Raw genomic sequence first — 14,407 nt, forward strand, 5'->3', positions numbered from 1 at the left:
TATCCACCTATTCACCCACTCACCCACCTGTCCACCCACATATGATGTCCTGGGTTAAGGCAAACCAGGAGAATTGAGACGTCAGGGGGCGCAGATTTGATGGGAATTGGTGTAAGGTTGGGAAGGTGACCACAGAGAGGAACATGGGCCTGAGACTCAGCCAGGAAATATCTTGCCCTACTTATTTTTCCCAGTTACCTAGCATTTCACCTGAGCATTATTTTCTTACTGTCACTTCGACCAGGACAGCAAACTCCTTGAATCTAGGGGCATTGCCTCAACCTCAAGGCCTCAGATCACAGAAGATCTGGGAGGGATCTGAGCAGTTAGGGTGATGTGGCCCGAGCAACTTTTTATGTTTATAGTAACACCCACAACTGTTTGAAAAATTAAAAATTATACGTGGAGAGTAAAATGCTACTTTGCCTTTTGTCTCACAGTTGCTAGTGGAGTATGTTCAGTGTAGACCCTCAGCAAGCAGATGGAATGGGGAGTGAGCACAGCTCTACCTGGTTCCCAGGCGAGGCCCGGGATGCTGGTCCTCACCCCTGGGAGAGGCTGCTCCCGACTGCCAAGCTGCCCTTTTCTACCCACCCTTCCCATGCCGTCTGCTCACATCAGAGGTTTGGCAGCCCCGGGCATGAACGAGAAGGTCAGTTGTCCATGTGACGAGTTTGAGGCACCAGCACAGCTGCCCCATGTTTTTAAACAGGGATTTCTTCATGTCCCATCTGGGGCTCCAAATGACCCACGGTCTTGTGTGAGCATTGATCTTATCTCGTGAAGAAAAGGACTGTTACGGTCTTATCCTAAGTAGTCTCCATGCTTTCCTGGGTAGGTTTGCCTGCATTTTGCCTGGAGTTTCCCACCCGGGTGAGGATCTACCTGTCTCAGACAGTGAAGTACTCTGCTGTGTTGCCAGATACCTCTCCCCTTGGAGCAGGGTCCTGTCGGGGCCTCTCATGGAGCAGGGTCACTTTATTTCCTGACTGGGAATCACATCATTCTCTTGTCATCTCTGGACTGTTTGGATGCCCATGTCTGGAGGGAGGGTGTCCCTATCTCTTTTATTTTCTAACCTTAGGAGAACTCAGTCTGTGCTAATACAAAATTGGGATTGTGGGCCAGACCCTTATGTATAGTTTGCTATTCATAGCCAGTGCTCTAGGCTGGAGGACCACAGTAGTTGGAGTGTGTGTGTGTGTGTGTGTGTGTGTGTGTGTATGTGTGTGTGTGTGTGCCTGTCTGGGTCTGTCTCAGTTTGGACAACATGGACATGTGTTCAGAACACATGTGGAATATATATGACTTGCAGTATACATACAGAACTGCACATGTGTACAGGTGTGTGTGTGTGTGTGTGTGTGCCTGCCTGTGTCCGTCTGAGTTTGAACAATGTGGACGTATGTTCAGAACACATGTGGAATATATATGGCTTGCAGGTATACATACAGAACTGTACAGGTGTGTGTGTGTGTGTGTGTGTGTACATACACGCTTGTGAGTGTATGCAGGCAGGCAGAACGGTAAGAATGGTAAGAGCAGTTTGGATGGAAATGACATCAGCTTTGGAAACCTCCCTGGCCTGCATCCATCCCATGCTGGAGCGGCTGTTTGCTAGAGCAGATTTTGTAGCTTGGCTTCATGTGCGTGTGAGCACTTGGGTGTGTTTTAATTAACTAGAACATTTGCCTGGAAATGAGCAGCGCCGGCAGCAGGCGCAAAGGCAGCTGGAGGGGGCGGGGCAGCGGCAGTGTAGAAGAGCCTGTGCAGCCTGTGTTTCCAATGTGCCAGTCCCAGCTGATGGTGCCACAGGAGCGTGGAGTGGCAGGCAGCCCCTGGTGCTGGGTGTCACACCAGCAGGGAGGTTTCTAGGCGTGGATGGGCTCCTTGGAGTACTCGGAGCTCCTGCGACCATGATTGGGGATGTAGCTCTCACCATGATCAAGGGTGTGCTTTGAACCACGGGTTGTGTAGGACCGCCCTCTTTATCCCTGCTCAGTATCCAGCATAAGTAGTCTTCTGTATTGCTTTGTTGTATGACTGAGACAGTAAAGAGAGGAAATGGAGGTTCAGAGAGGTTAAGTATTATCTCCAGGGCCACACAGCCATAAATGTCAATTTTGTTTTCACTATATGAAATTCTGGTGCAGAAGACATCCAATCAGAGTGGGTGTACACAAACCACAGTAGTCTGTGTGCTTTATCCCCTGCCATAAGCGGCTCTTCACCTGTCTACTGTCTGTCTGTCTGTCTGTCTTTCTGGTGATAAGGGTGCCTTGGCAGGCTGTCTGCTGGTGAGGGGGGCGGCTTTCTCCCATAAGAGGTCAGGATGGGAGTAGGGGAGGTAGGGCTGAGTCCTTCTCTGGGAGGTACTGAAGGCATCCCATGGAAAGCCTTGTCCTCCTTCCGCTGCAGTCTGTTCCAGGGGCTGCTGTTCCCTCTTGAGCACCCGAGAGGCTTTCCTGTATGATATAGCCTTAGCTTTGTTACCCCACATCTCACCAGGTCTACTGCCCCATGAGTCCTGAAATCTTGTCTTATGCATGCCTCCTTCCTGCCTCGTGGTCAGAGCAGACTCCACCACTGACTGTGTTTAGCAGAGTGACATCATGTCTCAGAGCCCTGCTGCCCTCCCTGGTAAGGTGGGTGATGTGTCAGGAACACATTAGCTGCAACTCTCCATCCACATGCCCAGAATGCCGACTCCTGTGTGAGGCAGGCCCTGGTTGAAGGCCCATTGTGTCTGTGTCTCCTACTATCTGGACAGTGTCTGTCTCTTGGATGCCAGTTGTGCTTTCATATGTTGGTCCTCATTATTTTTTCTTTTATATTTTTGCCCTAAATTAAGACCTAGAATGAGGCCTGCCTGCTCTGGGTGCCTGATCTCCTGGCCAGGTCTGAGCATCTCGGGATGGAGGGGATCTTGTGGTGATCCTTGCTTATGTTCTGACTTTACCTTTCTGCTATTTCCAGCCTACACTTACCAAGTCTCCTTGTGGGCACATCTAAGTTAGCATATACATACATACATACACAACATACATACATATATACATATATGTGTGTTTTTATACATTTATATTATATATATATATATTTAATTTTATATTCTTTGGTGTTTTGCCTGTGTGTATGTCTGTGTGAGGGTGGTGTCAGAAATATTGGAACTGGAGGTTTGAAATAGGGTTTTTCAATGTAGCCCTTGACTGTCCTGGAACTTACTTTATAGACCAGGCTGATCTCGCACTCACGGGTATCTGCCTGCCTCTGCCTCCTGAGTGCTGGGATTAAATGTGTGCTCCACCATGCCTGACTTTTTTCATCTTTATTTTTGAACCTGGAGTTACAGGCAAGTGTGAGCTGCCATGTGGATGCTGGGAATTGAACCAGGGTCCTCTGGAAGAACCACCAGTACTCTTAATCACTGAGCCGTCTCACCAGACCTAAGCTTGACACTTTGAGAGTGCTCATGACAGTGATGTTCAGATAAGGCTGTCTAGCACCAGAGAAAGGAGCTTCTGGTTAGGTAGGAGGAGAACGCACACACTTCTACAGCTGTGCACTAGTATGCATAAGCACGTGTTCGTGTGTGCCGGTGTGTGCACACTTGTTCATATCTGCCTCTCTCAGCCCAAAGCTCCTGTCTGTTTGGTTAACTGAAGAGATACACTTGCTTCAATTTTTAGTCATCAGAGCAATGAGAACCAGCCAATCGCAACTAGAGTTTTTCTTAACAAACTCTAAGTTCAGAGCTACCCCATTAAAGTAGACACCAGAGGCCTTCAGTGTGTGTGTGTGTGTGTGTGTGTGTGTGTGTGTGTGTTGTTTTTTAATGTCTTAACACTGCCATGTAATTATTTGATAATGTAGTGTTAGAATTTTGCCTGTTTAGGAATCTTTTCCAATAGTTGAAAAAGTACTGAGGTAGAGAAAGAAGTGGGTGGGTGTATACCCGAGGGGTCGCACAGAGTACCAGCACCCCTTGGAAGCAGTGAGGTCACTGTCTTCCCATCTGAAAGTCCTGCCTGAGTCCTCATTCTCCACAAAGTAGCATTTCCCTGTTTCTCCAGGGCTAGAGATGTGGCTAACATTTGTTGTAGGTAAGATGATCTACACAGACTCTTTCAGGTGGGGGTAATTGCTGGGACAGCAGGGTGGGATGGTGGGTACTACCTGCTGGTGGGAATCGCCCCCCCCCCCAACTTCTGCTTCCACTGATATCTGTGGCGGTGTTTCTCCTAGGAAGCTTTGGTTATACTTTCCACTTGACTTTACCAGTGACTCTGAGGACATTGGGTCCTCATGTTTGTGCCTCACTTTCGTCTTCTGGGAAGCAGGGATAGCAAACAGTATCTACACATAGCAGAACAAAGACACAGTACAGCTCTGTAATGCCATATTTGTGATCCTGACTTCTAGAAATCTTGCACCTGTGTTTCAGTGTGTGATTTAGTGGTATAATTTGACCTGAGCTGATAGAAGACTGTAATGTTATAGGGGTGGTGCTTTTCTTTGCTATAGAAACATCAAGATAGTTGGTTGCCCCAGGAATCCCTAGATATTCAAGAGACACAGCTTCCTACCTAAAAAGTCTGAATGCAGGCTGCCTGTCCTCAGGGGCTTGGCCTGTTGCAAGTGGAGGATGTGTACGGGGTACCCACATCATCTCCTCACAGTGGATGTGACATGGATCTGTTTGGTGGCTGCACAGCAGAATGGCTTTGTCATCTGCTTGTCACTTGTCTTGTCCTGCATGTGTGAGCGTCATCCCTTTCTGGGAAGAATGATGGTGCTCTGTAGTGTGTTGATTTGTGCTTGGGAACTCAAGGAAGAGTCGAGGGCACTGCCTGGGGGTCAGCCTTGAGGTGGATGCTATCCAGCCTGTGGTCTTCTCATAAAACAGCACCAGGAGGACTCTTTTCACAAACTTCTTTAGAGCGGTCACCCTTGTGTTATAGCACATGCCAGGTGCATGCTGGCACCATTTTTCCTGTGTCCCCTGGGTGGCCAAGCTTAGCTAATGCTTAGGGATGCTGGGCCTTTCTAGGTATGGGATCCTGCAGGCTCTGAACCATCTTGTGGAGACTGTGGATGTATGAAGCCTCGTGTCTGTAAAGGAAGGCAATTAGGAAACTTTGAGGCCAACTGCCCCTTATATATTGATGTTGCCCAGAAACTCCCCAGAAAGACGTTGCCACTGTGTCTCATGCCCAAGTCCCTCAGCTGACTGTGCACTTCTGTCTGGTCAGTAAGAACCCTGCTTTGGTGCTGTGGGCATAATCCTGTCCACATGATGGCTTTTAAAAGTGGTTACCCCCCCCCCCCCCAGCTCCACATTCTGAAAGAAAGCTTGAAACATCTTGCCTCAAGCTGGCACTGCCAGCAAACTGTATTTTATATTCATGTTTGGGTTGCGAAAACCAGCAATTAAGAAAAAATCCCTGCTTTAGATTTATTGTGATCTACGCTGGCTCAGGACGATGTGGTGTTCTGTAGCCCTTGGGTTTCAGTGCTTCTGAGCTGCAGGGAATTGGAACACACAGGGCAACTGAGTCTCAGATACAGTTGTGCCTTCAGGAGGACTTGGCTCCCTCTAGGAGACTGTCCTTAAGATCTGGGGGCTTGACTTTTCTTCCACCCTGAGCTGTCTCCACATCTGAGAAGCTCAGGCTTATCACCTCTCTAAGTCTTAGTTTCCCTTCTTGGTGTGTGGTGACAACAACTGAACCAACTCCAGAGTGTTACTGTAGAGACTGGAAAGGGTAGGTGTTCACTAACTAAAGGGTAAGGTGTTGTCTGCCTCTGGGTCAGAATCCTGGAAGCGCCTCACTTTCTTGGTTGGTTCTTCTTTACTCTTTATTTAATGTATTTATAGCAATTCTCCACATATTTGGTTTGTTTTCCAGTATTTCAGCTAACTGAGGTCAACCGTGTTTTGTAGAATTAAAATGGAACATTCCAGAAATGAGATGTTTTTAAGTTTTAAATTGCACACCATGTTGAGTGGCCCAGTAGAATCTTCTGCTGTGTCTTGGGGTTCACCCCACCACCCAGCTTCAGAGACTCCAGGCATCTCTGAGCACAGGGTTGTACAATGGCTGGCCTGGAGGCCATGGGAAGGTTGTAGGGTTTGGGCATTGATAAGAGTTGGCTTTTCATTGTGGCTAGGCCTCTAGCAGCTACTAGCGTCGGGCAACTTATTACCCTGTACCCTCTTTCTGGTGGCCTCCATCCTTTCCCCTGCCCCCTCCCCTCAGATTGCCCCTGATGACTTAGCCCAGGTGTCAAGTTGAGTGGAGAGATGGCCCTAGGGAAATAAGAGTCCTTGCTACCAGCCTGGGCCTCAGGTGTGCACACAGTGGCCTTCCCTAGGGTTCTGGTGAGCTGGGCCTCCCCTGCCTCCAGCTGTTAGGCAGGAGTGGAGTAGCTGAGAGAATTGTGTGTGCGTGTACCTGTGTGTGGTGTGTTATGTTATGTATGTTATGTAGCTGTGTATGTGTGCGACTATGCATATTCAACTGTGTGCATGTGACCGGGTGAGTTGACCTGTGTTATCTGTAACTGCATTGTGTACGTGGATATATGCCTGCACGCATGTTTCAGGCTGGTGTCAAGGCTTGGGACTTGAACTCAGGGCCCTGTAACGTCGTACATTGAGGCTAGGTTATCTCCTCTGCTGGTTGAAATGCTTGGCGGAACATAGTTAGACATGTTTAGATAATTAGAACAAAAACCAAAGAACAATTCAATTCGAAGAGACCCAGCAGCGAGGCAAGGGTCTTCCAGAATCTGGGGGTGGCGGCGGGGGTGGGGCGGGGTGGGTGGAATGCTGTTCTGTCTCCTCAGTTCACTGCAGCCCTGTCTGTATTCTAATCACATATTTTAAAAACTCCCTTTGTTGCGCAATAAACGGACATCGGTCCATACTCCTTGTTGCTGTAAAGTTTGCTGTGTTTGGAGCCCACTCGGGACAGCAGGCCATTAGGCACTGATTAAATGAGCTAATTTTAATTTGTTCAGTGGCTACAGACGCTGAGACCATTCCGCGCCCTCTTCTCCCTGCTCTGTCTATTTACCCCCCTTCCTACTACCAAAGAAAGAGACCTCAGGTTTTCCTTTTCTCTTCCTCTCCTCCTCTAAAAACAAACATAACAAAAAAAAAATATTTTTAACAAGAACTAATGCTAGGAATGAGGGCTTGACCATGCCTCAGTGGGAATGGCCTCAGGGGTGCCCCTGTGTTGAACTGGGGGGCCAGGCGTGGGCCACCCACTATGCTTGAGGAGGAGGAGCTGGAGGAGCCCCCCCCCCCCCAGGCCTTCAAGGGTTTCAGTCTCCTCCTGGTGTCTGTGTGAAGGTTCCCCCTTCCCTGTTTCCTCACCCTGCTTAATTAAGTCTTACCTGGTGGGCGCAGAGTAGAGGTTACTTTTGCCAGAAGCCCCACAAGCCCTTGTTCTCTTATGGTCTCAAGTACTCTCTATTATGTGGGAACCCCACAACCTTTGGGGTTCACCCTCCTGTCTCCAACACCAAGGAACTTAGCAGCCATCAGCATCAGATCACGAACTTCCTTTCAGAGACTGGCTCTGTGGGCGAATGGACGAACAGGTGATTGGCATTCATGCTTATAGAACCCTGCCATGTGCCCAGCTCAGTGTGTCAGGACCTGATTACAAAGTGTTGGCCATGGTCGTATACAACATACAGTCTCATTCCTCTAGTGGGAGGAGAAGCGCTCTTTCCTGCTGATGTGTGGCGAGGATGTGCCTAGATACCATACCATGACAGTCCTGATTCTGGTCCTTCGGCCCAGCTCTGCTGGGAACCTGCCTGACAGCCCTGCAGAGGGAAGAAAAGCACACCTTTGGTGTTTTCACTTTTTAATTTTTTTATTTATTTAGTTTCTAAACAGCCAAGTTAAACGTTAAGCCATAATGTGCCATTCACAAAACGCACTCAGAGCACAGTAAGGAATGACCCTATGGTTTAGCAGTAGCTGCCCAGCCCTGCGTTGGCAGTCAGGCTCCTGCCACGCCCTAGCATTTTAAACACCACCTTCTGTGCTAGCTGGGCACCTTAGCCAGCAATAGGGTCTCCCTGGAGCTGAACAGCAACCAGCCAGTTTCCAGGCCTGGTTTTCATTTGCTGAGTGCTGCTTCCCGCAGACAGTACCCCACCCACTCCACCCAGGGGCCTCTGAAAGGCTGTCCCCTATTCTGTGCTGGCCAACTGGGTGTGACAGAGAGACCCTTTGCTGCCTCTCCTTGGTCCTTACTTCAGATCCAAGCTCAGCCCTTCCTCCTCTGTGGGTTCCTAAGTGAGACAGCGCTCTCCTGGCACCCCTGGGGCCTGGGCCTCGGTTGAGCCAACATCTGGCCATGTGGCCGGAGCTTGGCCTGCTCAGCTTTCTTCCTCTCCATCTGCTGCCCCTCCTTTCCCAAGCCTCTTCCTCTCCCCACTAGCTGGATTCCCCGCCAAGCCCGCAGCAGGAGCTGCACACCCTCAACCCAGCCTTCCTGGGCTGGCCAGGCAGGGCGGGTGGAGATGCATCCCGTGGCTGAGGTCACCCGTGGGCCAGTGGGAAGTGCCTGTCTCCCCCTTGCCTGCCCTGCCTCTGGTGCTGGGAACAGGGGCTCAGTTCTGGCTCTCTTGGCACCAGCCCCTTGCCTTTTGGGCACCCTGGTGAGTGAGCATGGGGAGAGGTGAGGGTGGGGTGGAGTGGGAGAGAGAGCAGTCACAGACTGACCCTGGGAGGAGGGAAGGACGCATCCATCACGCACTAGCCTGCACAGGATGCCAAGTCCCATTGGAGGCTCTCAGCTTGTTGAGAGTGGAATGTCTGTGCTGTGTATCCAATCCAGAAGGACGACAGTTGGGTTTTTGGAATGAGGGGGTAAAATGAGCCGACTAGCTGGAAGAAAAGGAGGATGGCCAGAGTGTCAGACCTGCTTTGGGATAGGCCCACCCTTAGGGTGCATCCTGCTTTCTGGGTCTAACAGCACTCTCCTGCCCGTCCTAGGCTTTACCCCTCGTGATCTATTCCATTAGCTCCTTTAGCGATCCGTAGCTTGCATCTCTTTCATCTGTGTGCTTTGATTTGGGTGCCTCTGCGTGTCTCTTGGCCCCTGGCCCCTTGGCCCTTCAACCCTACTGCCAGTCAGGAAGCCGAGGGAGCGCTGGCTTCTGGGCTTGGCCTCTCTGCTCATGAGCCATGTCCCACTCCTTGCTGCCCTCTCTGCTCAGAAGGGTGGCGTGCTTACAGGATAAAAAGCCAGGTCTCTGGACAGGTTCCTGGGGCTTGGCTGGAGGTGAGTGGGGGTGGGAAGTGAGGCTTGTTCCTGGCCAGCCACTTGTTCTCCTAAAGAAGGGACTGGTGAGGTCCTTTCTGTTTATGTCGTAACCAGGCTACCGAGATGGCAAACTTCGGTTCTGCAATTACACAGCGTTTCAGCAGCAAATTGATAGGATAACGTGTTATTATTGGCTACTGGGTTAATAGCTATTTTGGCAGGAGTACCAATCCTGCGTGGTGTTGCTGGCATGGGTGTAAGGATGGCGCAGTGGGGTAGAGGAATGGTGGGTGCATCTTGCACGGCACAGCAGACTCCGAGGGCTCCAGGGTCCTGCCAGCGTCTGCTCGGAGGATACTCAGCCCTGATGAACTGTTGCCAAAACTAAGACCAGAGAGGGCGAGAGAGCAGCAGCTGGTCGAACAGTGAGTCGGTTTCTGTAGGGATCCGGGCACAGTTTGCCTTGTGCTGTCTGAAGGCAGGACGATAACAGCTTTCACCCTATCCTGTCTGGCTTGCATCCCTGATGCTTCTGTGCATTTTCAGCTGGGTACCACTAAAGGCTTGCTGCCCTGGTGTGAGTCCCTTGGCTTGTGAGCCCCCTGCAGTCTTTCTGTCTGTTCTACTTCCTTTCCTGTAGCACCTCGGGTAGAGGAAGTGCCACACTGCTGTCTCAGAAAATGTCTCCACCTTGGCTTGCTTGTGTTTTGGCAAGAGGATACGTGTAGTCCCCCGTCTGGAATGCTCCTCCTCAGATCCTGCCCTGACTGTCTCTGTCTGCTCAGCTGTTATGTCACCTTGTCACTTGCATGGCGTGGGACCTCCGCCACTCACCCACTTCTCCCGTGTCCCTGGCGCCACCTGATGATGCCTGCCTCTCTTCAGCTGGAAATCCAGATCCTCTCTTGTTATCCTGAAAGTATGCTGAGGGCAAGGACTTGGTTGTGATCACACCCTGTCCCCAGAGCCTTGAAGAGACTGGTGGGGGAGGCACTGATTAATAGTTGTTGAAGGAATAGAGTAATGCAAATTGCACTGTCACTTTAAAGATGGCTTCCAGGCAACAGGTGACTCATTGTGTGTATGTGGGTTTTTTTTCCCCCTTTCTTAAAGAATAATTGGCATCAGGGTATCTATTATTCCTGTCCCTAAATGGTATCACAATTTTTATTTTAGGGCTCATGATAGTTTCTTCTTGAACATTAAGAGGGTTCAAAGGGGAATGGGTTCTCTCTCACTGGAAGAGACCAAACCTTGTGGCAGAAGAGGTTTAATTGGACAGAGCACTGCATGTCCTATACTCAGGTTTTGTGTTGGGGGCTCAGTGGCCAGATGGTGGGTTTGGCTTTCTCTTTCCCATGATGCTACTGGGACGGGGTGAGAGTTAAGAGGTGATAACCTAGGATGCTCGTGGGGAGTCAGAATTGGGAGGGGGGGTCTTGGTTTTCTGCAGTTGTCTTGCTGTGCATTAGGGGTCTTCCAAGCAGTCCCCACTCCGACTACCCCCTGACCTGGAAGCATCAACCTATCATAGGTGTGTCACGTGTTTCCTAGTGCCAGGCGCTGGGCCAGGCTGTTTAACTTGTTTATTGCAGCCAGAGGGACGGAGGCTTTCTCTGCCCATCTTCATCTTGCTGCTGCTGAGTGGTTCTGTAATGTATCCTAGTCCACATGGCTGGCTAGTAGTGGGGCTGAGTTTTGAGTCTAGGCTTTCTGATTGTGTCTTGGTGCCCAGATACAGCCCCTGTTGAAGCCTTCTACCTGGGGCAGAGTGGGGCACAAGGTTGGCACTCTGTAGATGGTTGGAGAGTGACTGGCAGTTTGATGGGAAGAATGGCTGCAGAGAGCCTCTAAGATGAACAAGAAGTATTCAGTCTAGTGGCTGTCCACCAGGCAGGGAGATGCAAGTCCTAGCTGGCTTCCTACCTAAGGGTAACCACTTACACTGGACCAGCTTTTTCCCAGGAAGAGTTTGCTTTACCACGCTCCTGTACAGGGCTCACTTATTTGGGGCATACAATTAGTAAGTCAGGATTTTTCTGGGGGTCACATGGAACATGTCTGTGACATGCACACATTCACCCTCACATACCGTGAGCCTCCAGTATGTGAGCTACAGAGAGACAACCACTTCAGTGGCTTTACAAAAAAAAAAATGTGTACCCCACCCCTGAATCTCACTGCCGTGTCTGTCTCTTTAAGAGGAGGGAATCTCAGCCTATTATCTTATTAAGGATGTTTTGCTCTGCTCTGGTCTGAGCAAACAGGAGCCCCCTCCCTGCCTGGTGTCTCCTTTGTTTTAGTGGTATCTCTCTAGGGGTTGAGGCTTTGGCCAGCAGTGAAGATGTCCCTTCTCCATGGTCCCCACCACTGACTCCCTTCCTACCCTTCTCACCCCTGCCCTTTTTAAATAAAAGAAGGCAAATGCAGGTCACCCAGAAGGCTGCTCTAATTGCATTCTGCCGTACATGTGGGAGCTCCCCACTTGGCAGACCCCTTGGGCCCAGGCAGTCTGAGGAGTCAAGGTCAAAACTCCTCAGCCTCTACCTTTCAGGGTCCGTCTTGGCTGGCTAGCTCCTTGCTTCTTCTCTGTGGTAAATCTTATTTATCCATCATTTCTTCATTCATTTGTTCATTTTCTCATTCTTGCATACAGCTATTCATACCATTAATATAAAATGCCTTTTTTTAAAAAATCAAGCCACAGACTATAATGCCTTATACATCATACATACATACATACATACATACATACATACATACATACAGACAGACGTCCCTTAGTTAGCAACTGCTTCTTGTAGACTGGACCTCTGTCATTAATGTCTGCACGCATGCATCCGTACATCCATCCATACAAGCACCAGTGTTTTATCTGTGAGGCCCCAGGAGTCGGGAAACCCTGGCTTCTCTAGGCTGTCTGAAGATAGCTCTAAATGCAGAGTACCTGTGAGACTCCTCAGCCCATCGGGAGATGTGGTCTAGGAGAGGCGCTGTGGGTGCAGTGTTGCTGCAGTTCACATGGCTCTAGCCTGCACTACTGCTGACAGTGCTCCATGCGAAGGTGTGGTAGAGGTACACTTAGAGATGCCTAGGGGCCGCTCTGAAGCAGGCACAGGGGTCACCTGATAGTGTCTGGGTGGTGGGTGACAGTCCTGCAGATCCAGTGACATCAGCGTTTCCCTGTGGGCAGGCAGCTGGATTCCCCCACACCTCGCTGGCCTCTGTACTGGGGAAGGTTGTCCCGCTCCAACCTCAGGAGCCTCATGTTTCCAGTACACACAGCCTCAGTTTTCTCATCTGTAAAATGTGTCTAGTGAAAGGAGGATACAGTCTCAGTGCATTTGAACTAGCAGAACACATAAGACTAAACGTTCAAATGCTTGACACACACACAGTGCATGCTCAGTGGTGGAGCTGATATGGGCAGGGCAGGGCAGCCTTCAATCCTTCCGTCCCAGAAGCTCTACAGCTCAGCAGCAAAGCCCATGGTGGCAGATTTTCTGGAGGCTGCAACATGAAAATATAGAGGAAATGGAACGTTCCTCCGCTGAGCACAAAGGCTGAACAGAGCCTGCAGTGTCTGTGGGCTGCAGAGTGTCTGTGGGCTGCAGAGTATCTGTGGGCTGGTACCAGCACAGCCCAGACCTCCAGGCTCCCCCATCTCTTCTTCCCTGCCCCTTCCATGCATAGCCTGACCCACCTCCTCTCTCTTTCCTGCTTCTGACAGGAGTCATTTGCTGAGATTCTGGTGACAATCCAGGCATGCCACCGGCTGTGTGACGCTTGTGGCTTGGAGAGGGGAAGGGAACATTTCTAGAGGGGAGGGCCTTCCACAGTTTCCTGCAGGCCATTTGTAATAATGTATTTGTAATGACAAAATTTTGGTCAACTTGCACAGTTATTTTTTTTTTTTGATTTGTTTTTGTTTTTTTGTTTTTTTTTTTTTTTTTTGGCTACAATGCATTTATTTTCATTGGCATTATGAGAACAACACATCAAATTTATCCATGTCACGATTTAGGACTGGCCTTAAGTAGGTAGTACCGTCACTGCTGTGGCAATTTAAAGGACCAAGCTGGTCTTTAGTACTAGGACACAACTCCTGTAGATGGCCCCTTGGTGTGACTTCAACATGCAAACCTAAGCGGGAGCAGACACCGCAAAAAGTAATGGCTACACACACACACATATACACACACACATACACACACACACACACACACACACACACACCCCAACATACACCATGCCACCCCAGGCACATAACTTTGGATCGGCTGACTGAACCTGGAGCCTGAGGCAAGGATGTGCCACAGATTCTGTGACTCAGAGGCGAGGTGAAGGGCAAGCCTGTTTGGGGTGCAGATGGAAATCACCAGGCTCCATTTTGCTGAACCTTCAATCAGCATGCCTGTGAATGTCCCCTTGGGTGACTGCTGGCTCCCTGGATCCGTGCAGTTAAAGATCGTGTTGCGGGTGTTAACTCCCCTGACTTTTGAGACAGGAGGGAGATGCATGGGGCTTGGGGTTGGGACATCATACCCTGACCCTCAGACTGCCCAGTGTAGCAGCAGCTCCAGTTGAAGCGGTCACTGGCTGTGGTGGTGATCCCTTGGCCTTTGTATTCAGTGTGCTTGCTCCTCTGGGAAGTGGGTCCATGCTGGCCACAGAGAGCTTCTGAGAGCTGCTCTCTGCCAGTCACATCAGTTTACATCTCTGGTAAGAAAGTGACAGAAGCCCGCTATGTTTGGTAGAAGAGCCAGGATACTACGACCCAGTGATTTCCCCATACCTGTGGTGCCCAGAAAATGCTAGACTAGCTGGGTGAGAGGCACAGGCAGGAGTCTGATATGCTGTGAATGGCGTGACTTGAAGGGGACAGTGTGATGTTGACAACTGCCGTTGCCTGGCTTCCTCTAGGAGTGTGGCGCTGCAGGGACCTGAGCCTGTGTAGTCCCACAGAACTGCCTGTGACCTCCCTCTGGCATTTTCTGTGAATTCAGAGAGCCCTTCAGTGGTCTGTAGGGAAGGGCTACTAGGAAGGGGTGGCAGGCTGGTAGCAGAGTTTTCTCTCCCTTCAGAGAACCCAGCCATCTCTTGATGAGTATGTT

At 50.1% G+C, this 14,407-nt stretch overlaps 1 protein-coding gene across 3 annotated transcripts in view; it reads left to right on the plus strand.

The window, feature by feature from the left end:
* Positions 1-14,407, plus strand: part of Znf423 (zinc finger protein 423) — a 310,351-nt gene that overhangs the window by 153,409 nt on the left and 142,535 nt on the right. The window contains exon 1 of one of the 3 annotated variants that reach the window (XM_052166857.1): positions 8,590-8,685. The exons of the other annotated variants lie outside the window; for them this stretch is intronic. The gene's annotated coding sequence lies outside the window, so the exon portion shown is untranslated. Of the gene's footprint in view, positions 1-8,589; positions 8,686-14,407 lie in introns of those variants that run through there. 3 annotated transcript variants of the gene reach the window in all.

The sequence above is a fragment of the Apodemus sylvaticus genome, chromosome 21 (genome assembly GCF_947179515.1).
Source record: "Apodemus sylvaticus chromosome 21, mApoSyl1.1, whole genome shotgun sequence".
Classification (NCBI taxonomy): Eukaryota; Metazoa; Chordata; class Mammalia; order Rodentia; family Muridae; genus Apodemus; species Apodemus sylvaticus.